Here is a 15,389-nt window from a genome sequence, read left to right as displayed (position 1 = left end):
AGGGTACCAGCAGCCCTTTTCAAACAGGTTCTGGAGGCCTGCTGGTGGGTCCCGCCAGCACCATGGCCCCCAGGTGGTCTCCTTGGGTCACCGTGGGCCACAATTGGGTCCCCAGGGTAGGCCTGCAGATGTCTAGGAGCCCCGGGTCAGACCCACAGGTGTCTGCGGGGCCTCGGGTGGTTCCCACGGGGGTCTGGGGAACTCACGAGTGCTCACTACGGGTCCGCGGTGCTCAAACAGAAGAGGGACCACACATCATCATCCCCGCACCTACGGGTCGGCGGTGCCCCCACAGAAGTGGGACCACACAGCTTCATCCCCGCAGACTACGGGTCGGCGGTGCCCCCACAGATGTGAGGCCACCGCTTCATCCCCGCATGTGTCACCCGTGGAACCACCAGCCTGATACCCGTGGGATACCCGAGGAGATCCACAGGTGGTCTCCAGAGGTCCCACGCAGAACCACGGAACAAACCCTGAATGTAAAAAAAATAAACCTGGCCTATACATTCAATACATACACCCCTCCCACCCCCCCAACACCTACAGTACAATAATGTGCAAAATAACTATTATCCAGATATGGATAATAGATTAATTGCCCATTATTAAAAACATTAACTAGCATATTCAAATAAATAAAGTACTACTGACCTCATCAATAAGAAGTCTCCGTCGCCAGCGACATCCTTGTCTTGCCCACAAAATACATAGCAAATACAAAGCCAATACATTGCAAGTAGATTCAGATATCATGTAGAATCCTCCCGAAGGGGGTGTTAGCGCTGCACAGCCGAAATGAAGGACTTGCTGGAGACTGATGATAGGATTATAGAAAATCTTTATTGCACATAGTGCAAGCAGATCCTCTTGACGCGTTTCTGCCTAGTTGGCCTTTGTCAAAGGCCAACTAGGCAGAAACGCGTCAAGAGGATCTGCTTGCACTATGTGCAATAAAGTTTTTCTATAATCCTATAATCAGTCTCCAGCAAGTCCTTCATTTCGGCTGTGCAGCGCTAAGACCCCCTTCGGGAGGATTCTACATGCTTCTTAGATTGCAGCTAGCACGCCGATACGCAGGTATAGTTGAAATCCAGCTGCTCCTGCCCCCTGTCCGGAAGTCTCGTCGCGGCCGCCGGTCACGTGACCGCCCACCGCGAGCAAGCGGGTGAGAGGTTGGCGGTGAAGACACCACACATTATCAGTGGCGGTGAGGCGCCACACTCATTCATCAAGCGCAAATACAGCTGTTCCTGCATCGGATTGGGGAGTCTCGCCGCGGCCGCCGGTCACGTGACCACCCACCGCTAGCCAGCGAGTTGAGGGTTGGCGGCAGAGATACAGTTCATTATCCGTGGCGGTGAAGTGCCGCAATTATCCTCTACTTACTACGCGCCTGATACCCGTGGGATACCCGAGGAGATCCACAGGTGGTCTCCAGAGGTCCCACGCAGAACCACGGAACAAACCCTGAATGTAAAAAAAATAAACCTGGCCTATACATTAAATACATACACCCCCCCCCCCCCCAACACCTACAGTACAATAATGTGCAGAATAACTATTATCCAGATATGGATAATAGATTAATTGCCCATTATTAAAAACATTAACTAGCATATTCAAATAAATAAAGTACTACTGACCTCATCAATACAAAGTGTCCGTCGCCAGCGACATCCTTGTCTTGCCCACAAAATACATAGCAAATACAAAGCCAATACATTGCAAGTACATTCAGATATCAATTAACCCCTTAAACACCTTATCAGATAATAACCGCAAAGGTAATTAAGGGGTTAAGCCACACTGGCTTAATTGATATATGAATCTAGACCATGGGTGAATCACAGATTAACCCCTCAGGCGCTCAGAAAAAACAAAGTCCTGTGTACATGAGATCATATAATATGGTACTTAGTTTCAACCCCACATAAATGATTGTAACCTTATGTAATGTCTCCTCCAGCAACTGGCTTGCCAAAAGCACCAAATAGTTGAGATAAAGAGACTTACTATGAATCCAAAGGTTAATGGGGTAAATGATGCAGTACCTTTAGTTGAATCCTCTCTGAATGATGAGGCTGCTCCTACTTGACCGACCTGTCATGGCGCGTAGTAAGTAGAGGATAATTGCGGCACTTCACCGCCACGGATAATGAACTGTATCTCTGCCGCCAACCCTCAACTCGCTGGCTAGCGGTGGGTGGTCACGTGACCGGCGGCTGCGGCGAGACTCCCCAATCCGATGCAGGAACAGCTGTATTTGCGCTTGATGAATGAGTGTGGCACCTCACCGCCACGGATAATGTGTGGTGTCTTCACCGCCAACCTCTCACCCGCTTGCTCGCGGTGGGCGGTCACGTGACCGGCGGCCGTGAAGAGACTTCCGGACAGGGGGCAGGAGCAGCTGGATTTCAACTATACCGGCGTATCGGCGTGCTAGCTGCAATCTATGAAGCGTGTAGAATCCTCCCGAAGGGGGTGTTAGCGCTGCACAGCCGAAATGAAGGACTTGCTGGAGACTGATGATAGGATTATAGAAAAACTTTATTGCATATAGTGCAAGCAGATCCTCTTGACGCGTTTCTGCCTAGTTGGCCTTTGACAAAGGCCAACTAGGCAGAAACGCGTCAAGAGGATCTGCTTGCACTATGTGCAATAAAGATTTTCTATAATCCTATCATCAGTCTCCAGCAAGTCCTTCATTTCGGCTGTGCAGCGCTAACACCCCCTTCGGGAGGATTCCACATGATATCTGAATGTACTTGCAATGTATTGGCTTTGTATTTGCTATGTATTTTGTGGGCAAGACAAGGATGTCGCTGGCGACGGAGACTTCTTATTGATGAGGTCAGTAGTACTTTATTTATTTGAATATGCTAGTTAATGTTTTTAATAATGGGCAATTAATCTATTATCCATATCTGGATAATAGTTATTTTGCACATTATTGTACTGTAGGTGTTGGGGGGGGTGTATGTATTGAATGTATAGGCCAGGTTTATTTTTTTTACATTCAGGGTTTGTTCCGTGTTTCTGCGTGGGACCTCTGGAGACCACCTGTGGATCTCCTCGGGTATCCCACGGGTATCAGGCTGGTGGTTCCATGGGTGACACATGCGGGGATGAAGTGGTGGCCTCACATCTGTGGGGGCACCGCCAACCCATAGTCTGCGGGGATGAAGCTGTGTGGTCCCACTTCTGTGGGGGCACCGCGGACACGTAGTGAGCACTCGTGAGTTCCCCAGACCCCCGTGGGAACCACCTGAGGCCCCGCAGACACCTGTGGGTCTGACCCGGGGCTCCCAGACATCCGCGGGCCTACCGTGGGGATCCAATTGTGGCCCACGGTGACCCAAGGAGACCACCTGGGGGCCATGGTGCTGGCGGGACTCACCAGCAGGCCTCCAGAACCTGTTTGAAAAGGGCTGCTGGTATCCTGTAGGTCTGTCAGGTGCCCCGCCAGCCCACCGGGGACTCGCGTGGGGCTGCGTTATGAACCCTGTTTGTAAAAGGATAAATCTTGTATTTATGGGGGGGCACAGAGGGTGGGTAATGTATTTAATAAATATAATGATGTTTATTGTGGGCCTGTGTATTGTTTTTATTGTGAGTACTGGGGGTGTGGGGGGGGGGTTCCCCAACGGTATGTGGGTAGGCCTCCCTTGTGGGTAGTGGGTGAGGGTGGTTAGGCCTGACGGCGAGGGGGGTTAGTGTGGGAGGGTATGTAGGCATCCCGAGTGGTGGGTGAGGATGGGTTAACCCCTTAATGACTGTAGCGGTTAATAACCGCTATGATGATTAAGGGGTTAGGGGACATTACATTGGATGTTTTAATTTTTGTCTCTGTTTTGCAGCAGCGGAGGGGCCATGGGCAGGTGGGTAGTGGGTAGTGGGTGTGGGTGTGGTTAGGCCTCACGGGGTGGGCCATTGGCAGTGAGGCGCTGCATTATATTTACACGGGATTCCCCTCCCCACATTTACATACACTGCACTCACAGAAACACAGGCCAGGGAGATTTAACGACACAATAGGGGGAGGGGGCCTTACACAGATTAGTCAAGGCAGGGAAGTTTAAAAGACACAATAGGGGGAGGGGGTCTTACACAGATTAGTCAAGGCAGGGAAGTTTAACAGACACAATAGGGGGAGGGGGTCTTACACAGATTACAGTCAAGGCAGGGAGGTTTAACACACACATTAAAAATATGTATTTAATGTATTTATTGTTTATGTATTTTAAATACACAGGGGGTGTACTGTATGTTGTTTATTGCAATGTTTATTGGGGGCAAATGTCCCCAATAAACATGCTATTCTGCCTTAACCCTTCATTGCCTTAGCGGCTATCAGCTATGGTAATGAAGCAGCATTTCTGTATTTTTAATAATATTTTGCAGGAGCAGGGGGCCACCTGATCTTTGATTTCTGGCTCAGGGAACCCCCTGCTCATTGTACAATATTATTAAAAATACAGAAATGCGGCTTCATTACCATAGCACATAGCCGCAAAGGTAAGGAACGATTCTTTATTGATGTGTGTGTTTTATTTATACTGTAGATGTGCAGAGGGTCTCCGGAGCTGAACCGCTGTGGTTTTAGGTCCGGGGCCTCATAAAGGGGTCTGTATCTCGGGAAGCAGGGGGTCCCCGGACCCGAAACCAACGCGGTTCTGCTCCGGAGACCCCCTGCACATCTACACTATGAATAAAAATGTATTTTAAATGTATTTATTTATATTCATTTATTTATTTATTTAGATTTATTTATTTTTTGGGCGGCTGCTGTGTGTGAATTTTTTTTATTGTGGGTAGCGGGGGTGGGTGAAGGGGGTATTAGCCCCAACGGTGGTTGTTTAGGGCTTGCGGGGGGGGGGGTAGCGGGAGGGGTTAACCCCTTCATGACCGTAGCGGTATTAACTGCTACGGTTGTGAAGGGGTTAAGTGCACCCGCAACCCCCCCGCAAGTCCTAAACTCACACCAAGGGCCAAATACCCCCTTCACCCACCCCCGCTAGCCACAATAAAGCGGACACGGTGGGTTAACCCCTTCATTGCCTTAGCGGCTATCATCTATGGTAATGAAGCAGCATTTCTGTATTTTAATAATATTGTGCAGGAGCAGGGGGCCCCCTGAGCTTTGATTTCTGGCTCAGGGAACCCCCTGCTCACTGTACAATATTATTAAAAATACAGAAATGCTGCTTCGTTACCATAGCACATAGCCGCAAAGGTAAAGAACGAGTGTTTATTTATATATGTGTTTTATTCATACTGTAGATGTGCAGAGGGTCTCCGGAGCTGAACCTCTGTGGTTTTAGGTCCGGGGCCCCCCTGCTCCCCGAGATACAGGCCCCTTTAGGAGGTGCCAGTATCCCTCTGCTTGGTTTACAGGCCGCGGTCACGTGATCGGGACCTTTAAATGCAGAGGGATACCGGCACCTCATAAAGGGGGCTGTATCTCGGGAAGCAGAGGGTCCCTGGACCTGAAACCAACGCGGTTCAGCCCCCGAGACCCCCTGCACATCTACACTATGAATAAAAATGTATTTTAAATAATTTTTAATGTGCCGATGTTTGTGCAGAGAGAGCAGCGGATCTCTCTCTGCTGCAAACACATCTCGCCCCCGCCGGCCCATAGTATCATTGATGTGCATATACAGTACTGTATGTGTACAGTACTGTATGTTAGGGGTTATAGGGGGCGGCTTCAAAGACAACAGCTCGCAAACGCCCCCATGCGTTTTTACACGGCATTGCAGTATTGCAGCCAGCGGGAATAAAATGCTTAAATCACAGCCGGGAAAATAACGCAATACACTCCGGGCGAAAACAATACAAAACCGAACATCACCGGGATATTCTGAAATTCGCGGAACTAGCCGAGTTAGAATAAAGTTGGTCGCCTCTGTATGCTCATTTGCATGTCTTAGACAGGTCTGCAACCCTGCATTTCACCATTATCAACCAGCACACAGCACTTCCACTGCAGCAAGGATTGCTGCTGCTTATATATTGTAAGAGCAGCGGCACTCCTTAAAATAGCAATAGTAAATAATGTGTGCGTGCGTATAGTGAATAAATAAAAAAAACAACTGGAGATTTATAGAAATTTGAACTGCACACAGATGAGTGAATATAAAGAAGCATATTATAGTCCAAGTAGTGCAAACACTTCGGTCCTATTACAAATTCTGTTTGCACTATTGATGGGGTGCTTCAGCAACTGAGTATAAGGGGTGCTTTCGAGAGTAAAAAAGGGTGGGAACCACTGTGCAGCGACTTCCGGGCTGGAGTCTAGTGGCAGGTAGCGATAGTCAGTAAACCGGAACAGGTATGGGCTGGAGCAAGGCAAGCATACTAAGGTCTGAAAGGGTCCAGAAACAGCAACTGCCAAAAGGCACGATGGAGCAGCGAGCTTGCTTACAGGGTGAACCACAATAAACAGGCAGGGAGGAACAGGAAGTGGAGTTTAGAAAGGGCTGTCTGGAGATCAGGGACAGCAACAGATCAGCAACACCGGGGGCAGGCAGGTAGAACTCCAGCATGGGAGTGCAGAGACCAGGACTCAAGACCTGACACAGACATCCCTGACATGGTTTGCTCTGCTTTGTAACTTGTTTCTTGTTTCTGACATAAACCTCACAATAAACAAAACAAAGTGTAGCTTGAACTCCTGTTTGCTGTATTGAAATATGTTTGACATCTCTATTAGATTTGAAGCTCTCCGGGGCAGGGATTGTCTTACCTATTGTCTGATTTTGTTTGTATGCATTGTATTATAATTCCCTGTGCTGTATTCTCTCTGTTGTAAAGCGCTCAGTACACTGTGGGTGCCATATATTAATAAAGATATACATAACAGAAAAACTCCTCTTACCCAGTGAGCTGAAGGTCGGTTGACTCTCCCTCATGACGTCCTCGTAAAGCTCCTTGTGTCCTCCTAAATACTCCCACTCCTCCATGGAGAAATAGACAGCAACAGCATCACACTTTATAGGTACCTGAAACACAGAGAATCACCTACTAAATATCCAAACATAACAATTGCTCCAGTAAGAATCTTTAACATATCAAAAGACAGGTGAGCATGGTAAAAGAAAATACAGATACAGTGGCGGCCGCCTTTATCCTAATGCGGCCGAATCGGCGCAACTTTGATAACCACAGGCAGATGCGGTATTTTTTTTTTCAGGAGTATATTGCGATATTTTAGCGCTCGTAATATTAGCATTTTATTAGCGCTGTCTGCAATACTGCAATGCCGTCTAAAAACTCAGGGGGGGCGTTCGCGAGTTGTTGTCTTCAAAGTCTAATACTTTAGCAGTTCAACCTACAGTACGTCAGTCTGCGTGTGCGCGCGCAGTAATTGTAAATTTGCATATTTACACATGCATGTACAGTATGTCTCATTTGAAAATTGTTGAAACGCATAGGCGTGTACTGTAACAGTATCACATTTCGGCATATACAGCGCTCTCCCCTCGCTCGTCCCCGCACACACACAGGCTAATTTACTGTACAGCACTGCAGTATTTCAACTTCTTACTGTATCTAATCTACAGTACAGTACACCTCTCCCACACCATTCCTTTCTGGTTTCAATTACATTCCTGCTTGCTACAGTGTACATAGCTGATGATTACTGCGCATGCGTCTATAACCTCACCACTGCTTGCTTGCGAAGTTTAAGAGTGACAAAAATAAAAAAAATATATATATTTTTCTCCTCATTTTTTATTTTAATTTTCTCCACAAGCCTGCCTAAGCCATCTTGACATTACGATATTCATTCTGATTTGTGTGCTTTTTATGTATTTGGTGGTGTAGGGATCAAATTATTATGATGACCTGCCTTTTGAAAATATGTCATTTCTTTGAACTGCAGTACAGCTAATCCTTCATGCAGCTGTACCCTGTACCCCCCTCCCCTATGCACAAGGCTCGCTCAAGGATTTGAACCTCTTTCTTATCCACACCTCTACAGAGCCATTCCGTTTCTAAAGCTTGTCATTGTATTTTTAATCCGTCCCTAGCCGAGCATCAGCTCTCTGCACCTGCGTGCAATCCCCTTTGGGATGGGAGCTACAGTGCATAGATGATGATTAAGTGCGCATGCGTCTATAACCTCACCACTGCTTGCTTGCGAAGTTCAAGAGTGAGTGACCAAAAATAAAAATAAATATTTTTTTTCTCTCCTCATTTTTTATTTTAATTTTCTCCACAAGCCTGCCTAAGCCATCTTGACATTAAGATATTCAATCTGTGCTGCAGCTTTTGACTGCGACACTGTGCGTTTGACTGACTGCCCATGGTTGATTTGTGTGCTTTTTATGTATTTTGTGGGTGTAGGGATCAAATTATTATGATGACCTGCCTTTTGAAAATATGTCATTTCTTTGAAATGCAGTACAGCTAATCCTTCATGGAGCTGTACCCTGTACCCCCCTCCCCCACGCACACACACAAGGCTCACTCAAGGATTTGAACCTCTTTCTTATCCATACCTCTAAAGAGCCATTCCGTTTCTAAAGCTTGTCATTGTGTTTTTAATCCGTCCCTAGCCGAGCATCACCTCTCTGCGCCTGCGTGCCTACCATTCATTAATTTTCCTATTGTTGGCTATGAGTCTCTGCAATCCTCTTTGGGAAGGGAGCTAGCTGATGTTTACTGCGCATGACTCACCCATCCACCCCCCCCAACCCCTTTGAGGCTTTAATTACGGTAACGCTTGTGATAATCACTTCTCGAATTGGATATGTAAATCTGATTTGCACAGCACTGTGAAATTGAGAGTTAAAAAAAACATAATCTGATTCATGTTGTTGATGCAGTAAATTACCACTTTTTGTCATTCTTTCTTTTTCTTCGGTGTAGGTGTGGGGGAGGGAGGTGTCAATGATTATGATTATCATGAATGTAAAGAAATATTTATTTTATTTTATCAGGAACAAAAAATACAAATATACAAATAATCATGAATAATACAAAATGCAGTCTTTATTCAGTTCTTCTGTCAGATGAAAATTGATGGCTGGTGGATAATCATGAATAATGCACATTGATAATAATATTAATTAATAATATATAATAATATTTATATAATATAATATTTTCCGTTTTTATCTTCTTCCTCATTCTGTGTAGTTCATTGAGAGAGGGGAGGTTTTGTGTACACCATGACTGCACTTTAGATACACTTTACTGTACACAATGTACACATGATACCCCATCACCCTTTCCATCCTTTTTTTCTCTGAAAAGACAAGAAAAGAAAAAAATTGTGCAGTTAGGTGCATATTATGGCATTGTGTACTGTAAAGCTACTCCATATTGGACTACAGTATGCAGTTAGTACTGTCAAACTAGTCTACACTTGAACTACTGTATACTGTGACTACTGTTAAATACTTTGTAACCAGGTGGCTAGTGCTGCTCTCTCAGGAAAAAAAAATCTGTGCCATACTTACCTGTATCATACTGTACATACAATACTACAATACAGTACTATACCATACTATCTTCCTGATGCTTGCCCATTACGCACGATCACAATGGGCAACACAGTTGCAATATGGTCAATATATTTATTGCATCGTACCACGGTGAGTACATCGTTCCAAAAACTCATTATGCCTTGCGGCAACTCATCCTTCTTGAAGGGTTTCACGACATTTCGGATATGGTCCTTCAGCTGATGCCAGACCATTTAGATAGGATTGAAGTCTGGCGATCTGTCATTGGAGGGGGAAAAAAAGGACAATCAGTTTAAGAGGTACAGTACACAGTAAAAACAGTGGGAAAAAATGAGACACGGTTACCGCACTTACTCCACTGGCGTCTTTACCCAGTTGATACCGCGCTCAAGAATATGCGCTGTTGACGCAGTGTGCTTCGGATCGTTGTCCTGGTAGAAACGGTGACCATGTGAGAACTCACGTGTGATGTATTCCACAATCTCAGGCACAATTTTCTCTTGGAAAAAAGCTTTATTCATGATTCCTATAACAAGAAAAGAAAAGTGCTCAAAAAACTGCACACTAGTACAGTACAGTGCGTAAGGCACAAGCGTGTGACATACATTTTACTGTACCTTCAAAGATGACGATGCACCCTGGTCCACGCCTAGAGATGGCACCCACACATGCATCTTCACTGGTCGTTTTGGACGCGGCTTCATAGATATGCGACCTTTTTTGTGTAATGCAAAGGTGGCAAATCTCTCCAGCGATACAGTAGACTCGTCAGTGAAGATGCAATCCTGGAAAGTTTCTCCACTGTCGATCCATGCCTGGGCCTGGACCACTCTCTTGATCTTGTTAACATCCCTTATCATAGGGTACGCTCTGTAATGACAAGGAATAATTTTATAGGTACAGTACAGTTTCTTAAACAACACTTTAACCTCCTGTACTGTCCAGAACTAACCTCACATGTCCATATTTCCATCCAATTCTGCGTCTCATCTTCTTTATGCTGGTCTCGGATACAGTGAGATTGTGATTTTGCTGCAGAGTGTATTTGACCTGTAAGGCACTCTTCCCATCATTCTCTTCACTTATTTTGTCGACCAGAAGAGTTGTCTCCCTACAGTGTACAGAAAAACAACAAGTTACAGTGCAGTAGGCCAGAAGTACAGCACATCATTCACAGTAAAAATAGTATAAAATTAGATAGATCTATACTATGTAGTTCTATTAATATGCAGCAATATAAACAATAATAGATATACTATATTATATAGTTATATAGTATTATATAGTTTTATAGAGTTACAGTTATATAAATAAAAAATGTTATATAAATATACCTAAATAACTATAAAATGTGATAGATCTACACACTATGTAGTTCGATTAATATGCATGCTAGCAAAGGAAACAGATTGGAAAAAGCAGGCACCAGCAAAGCAGGAACAAAAAAATAAAAGAACATCCAAAGAGCGTGTGCCCATTAAAAAAAAATGATTTAATGGATTGCAGCAAGGGTTACAACAACATTATGGGGTACAGAGCCCCCCCACCAATGCGTTTCGAGCACAAGCTCTTTATCTTGGAGCTGTGAGTGTTATACATGCCTGGGATTTAAATCATGTCCAACCACTGGGGAGTATACATGTGCAGGATTCTACAATGAAGTTTATTTTGAACCATATGGGTTGTCTATTGGAGCACCACACACCTACTACATTTCGATTAATATGCAGCAATATAAACAATAATCGATATACTGTATTATATAGTTATATAAATATACTTATGCGTTAGTTACCATTGGTGTCCTCGTGCATTGTTTGGTTTTTCCGTGTGCATGATAGCACACGGTGGTTGATGGCACAACGAGGCCAGAAGCAGCAAACCAGCATTGGATATCTGCAATTCGGTGTCCGCTCGTGTACATCTTCTTAATTCTCATGCTGAGATTCTTTGAAATCTTTTTAACAGGCATTGCAGCGAGTAGAAAGAAAAACAAACACAACAATGTATATTCAATGTTTAGTCGATGTGTATTCAATGTGCAGTGAATCCACAAAATGGATGGTGTATTTATACGTTAATGACTCACATTAGAGTACGCCCACTTTTAACACCTGTACCTCGTCGCCATGCATAAAAGACTACACACTTTGCATAGCCTCCCACTCGATGATCTGTATCTGAACTTTACCTTGTCCAGATACTGCATTGTTCCATCTGCTACCATGGATCAACCCCGATTCTACGGATGCAGGAAGCCACTCGCCTCTGCTGTGCCTGTCACGCAGAAAAATCGAAAGGCAGCAGCCGTTTCCAAGCCAAGGCCAAAGCGACAGGCTAAGGCTAATAAAGAAAACCTTCTGCTGCCCCCAAAGGCTAAGGGTTTTAATACCCGTAAGCCTTATTATGTCAAGAAGAAATACAGTGATGTACACTCAATGCAAAACAAATGGCAGCCAACCCATCGAACCCGCAGGCCACTACCTCGATTACGCTTCGACGACTCTGCCGCCGCTCTCCTGGAAATCTACAGCCCATCTTATCCACTGCTCGTCAACGACGCTGCCGCCGCTCTCCTGGAAACCCACAGCCCATCTTCTGCACTGCTCTTCGACGACGCTGCCGCTGGTGTCCCTGAAATCCACGGGTCACTTTCACCATTACGCTTAGACGACTCTGCCACTTCTCGCCCGGTAATCCACAGGTCACTTTCTCCATCCCTCTTCGACGACGCTGCCGCTTTTCTCCCGGAAATCCACAGGTCGCCTCTTCCATCCCTCTTCGACGACGCTGCCGCTTCTCTCCCGGAAATCCACAGGTCGCCTCCTCCATCCCTCTTCGACAACGCTGCCGCTTCTCTCCAGGAAACCCCCATCTCATCCTCCGTAGCACCCATCCACCCAGATGTCCACAGCACGCCATGCACAAGAACCAGCTCGTTAGACCGCATGCTGAATGGGTTAAGTGTGGATATCCCCGGGAACTCTACTATGCTGGTAAAGATAGATCTGCTTTTAGAGACCATGCTAAATATGGATCAACGGATGCAGAAGATGGATCGACAGATGGAGGAGATAGAGACTGACATAGCGGGGATACATAATTTGTTCGGTGTTCATGCCCCTGTATCCCCGACGCCGGAGCAGGAGGGTGGCGTGGATGTGATGAATGGGACCTTCGACCACCTTCCAACACCAAGCGCATGCCCTCCACCAGAAGAATTTGTGTACATGTATTCCGTTGAGGAGGATAACATGACAACCCCGTCAAGACCACGCCAGGAGACAACACGGCGACCAAGACAGGAGGAAAGCTTCCTACCAGACAACCTACCCTCGCCCGCCACCACAAGCACACCCGCTCCCAGAAGCACACCCACTCCCGGAACGCACACCCACTCCCAGAATCCAACCTACATACGCTTGCATCGATACACTGCCCGACATCATCCTGCGCGAGCTGCCACCGGCACTCAGGGAGAAGTATAGGGTGATGAGTGCTGGTTTACCCCAGAAGTATGGCATGTTAATTTTTAACAGCAGCGTGGAGTTGCGGATCAACCATGTGGCACTTCCTGCAATGGTTGTTCCGGCAGCTTGGAGACCTGGAGGTCGTACAATTTCATTCTTCTGCAGAGGTTCCCGGTCTGGTTTAAAGGACAGCTATTCTATGGGTTTTATTAACTCAGCTTTGCTGTAAGTAGGATTCTAAATTTACCCCTACTGGATGATATTGCTTCATTAGTGTCTTTAGCCCAACGGACATTTGTTTGTTGTTTTATATTCATTAATTGCATATTAAATTTGTAATAATCCTTTAGTTAATCTTTTCAGTGTTTTGTTTTTTGTTATTTGAGTTACACTATGATTTTTCTTTTTTGTCCTTGTTTTATATGTGTGTTTGTTATCCTCGTGAGACTTCATTGAAGATTCCCCTCAGGATTGCTTGCCATCCCCGATTGGACTTTATATTTGGTCAGATTTTTACATTTCCATCTTGGAGGCGCCGGCTCTCTGCATTTATTGTTTCTGTCGATTTGTGTTAATCCTGTTTTGCCTAGGCAGCCTCAACTTTAAGTTAAAGGTTTTATTTGGTAATCACTGTAATTCATATTGTTACTGTATTGTATTGTAAGCATTAGCGCTGATCACACTTTCCTTCCTTTTTTATGTTAATTTTTAAGCACCACGTGTCCTACTTGGTGTACTTAGGGTGGGCCAACAATGTAAACTACGAAGGAAATCGCGAAAAAAAGGGCGCTTCCTGAAAATTTAAGAAGGACTATTGTGGAGGAATTGCGGCGCTATTTTTCACTTACAGATCCTTTAATGAAAATCGTTCGATACAATGGCATTTTGCGCCATACAAGGCATCGGCCCTGGAAGGACAATCTGGTGGGGATCCAATTTGCGTGACTGTTCAACTGTTGTTTATTTTTTGTAAATGTTTTTGTAATTGTTTTGACTTTCTGTACTTTAATAAAGGAGATGTTGCATTTTTTAAATTTTATGAATAAAGAAATGTTTTTACTTGCTGTACACAAGACCTGCAGAATTCCAGTCCCCGAGGGCCGCAAACAGGCCCGGTTTTCAAGGTTATCCTTAAAACTGGGCCTGTTTGCGGCCCTCGAGGACTGGAGTTGTGCAGGCCTGACTTACTGTACTGTACACCATCCTACTGTAAATGTTTTGACTTTCTGTACATACACTGGCGACACACTTTATTCGAGCTCGGCTAGTCCCGCGAATTCGGGTATACTCGGGTGTATTCAGGTTTCTGATCGTTTTCTGCCAGAGTGCATTGCGTTCTTTTCCGGCAGGGATTTAAGCTTTTTATTCCGGCTTGCTGAAATACTGCAATGCCGTGAAAATACACATGGTGGCGCTTGCGAGCTGTTCTCTGTGAAGCCGTCCCCTATAATGAATTGTAATGCAGTATACAGTATATACTGTACAGTATATATATATACTGTATAACAACAACCCCTATAAGCCCTAACATACAGTACTGTACACATACAGTACTGTATACTGTATGCATATACATAAATGATACTACTGTATGGGCAGCGGAGGCGTGATGTGTTTGCAGCAGAGAGAGATCCGCTGCTCTCTCTCTGCGCAAACATCGGCACAATAAAAATGATTTGAAATACATTTTTATTGATAGTGTAGATGTGCAGGGGGTCTCCGGAGCTGAATCGCGTTGGTTTTAGGTCTGGGGACGCCGTGCCCCCCGAGATACAGGCCCCTTTAGGGGGTGCCGGTATCCCTCTGCGTTTAAAGGCCCCGATCACGTGATCGCGGCCTGTAAACCAAGCAGAGCAGAGGGATACCGGCACCCCCTAAAGGGGCCTGTATCTCGGGGGGCACGGGGTCCCCAGACCTGAAACCTGTGCGCTTCTGCTCTGGAGACCCTCTGCACATGTACAGTATCAATAAAATACATACAATATACAGTATAAATAAACACTCGTTCTTTACCTTAGCGGCTATGCGCTATGGTAAAGAAGCATCATTTCTGTATTTTAATAATATTGTACAGTGAGCAGGGGGTTCCCTGAGCCAGAAATTAATGCTCAGGGACCCCCCCTGCTCCTGCTCAATATTATTAAAATTACAGAAAATGCTGCGTTATTACCATAGCGGATAGCCGCTAAGGCAATGAAGGGGTTAACCCACCGTGCCCGCTTTATTGTGTGTAGTGGGGATGGGTGAGGGGGGTATTTGGCCCTTGGTGTGAGTTTAGGACTTGCGGGAGGGGGGGGGGGGGGGTTGCGGGTGCACTTAACCCCTTCACGACCGTAGCAGTTAATACCGCTACGGTCATGAAGGGGTTAAGCCCTCCCGCTACCCCCCCCCCTGCAAGCCCTCCCCAACCCCTTTGGTAAACCCGTAGTCTGCGGGCATG

General features: G+C 45.6%; 1 pseudogene; it reads right to left on the bottom strand.

Moving 5' to 3' along the window:
• Positions 1–15,389, bottom strand: part of LOC142469200 (uncharacterized) — a 47,467-nt pseudogene that overhangs the window by 18,550 nt on the left and 13,528 nt on the right.

This window comes from Ascaphus truei, chromosome 18 (genome assembly GCF_040206685.1).
Source record: "Ascaphus truei isolate aAscTru1 chromosome 18, aAscTru1.hap1, whole genome shotgun sequence".
Classification (NCBI taxonomy): Eukaryota; Metazoa; Chordata; class Amphibia; order Anura; family Ascaphidae; genus Ascaphus; species Ascaphus truei.
This window is presented reverse-complemented; position numbering and strand designations above follow the sequence as displayed.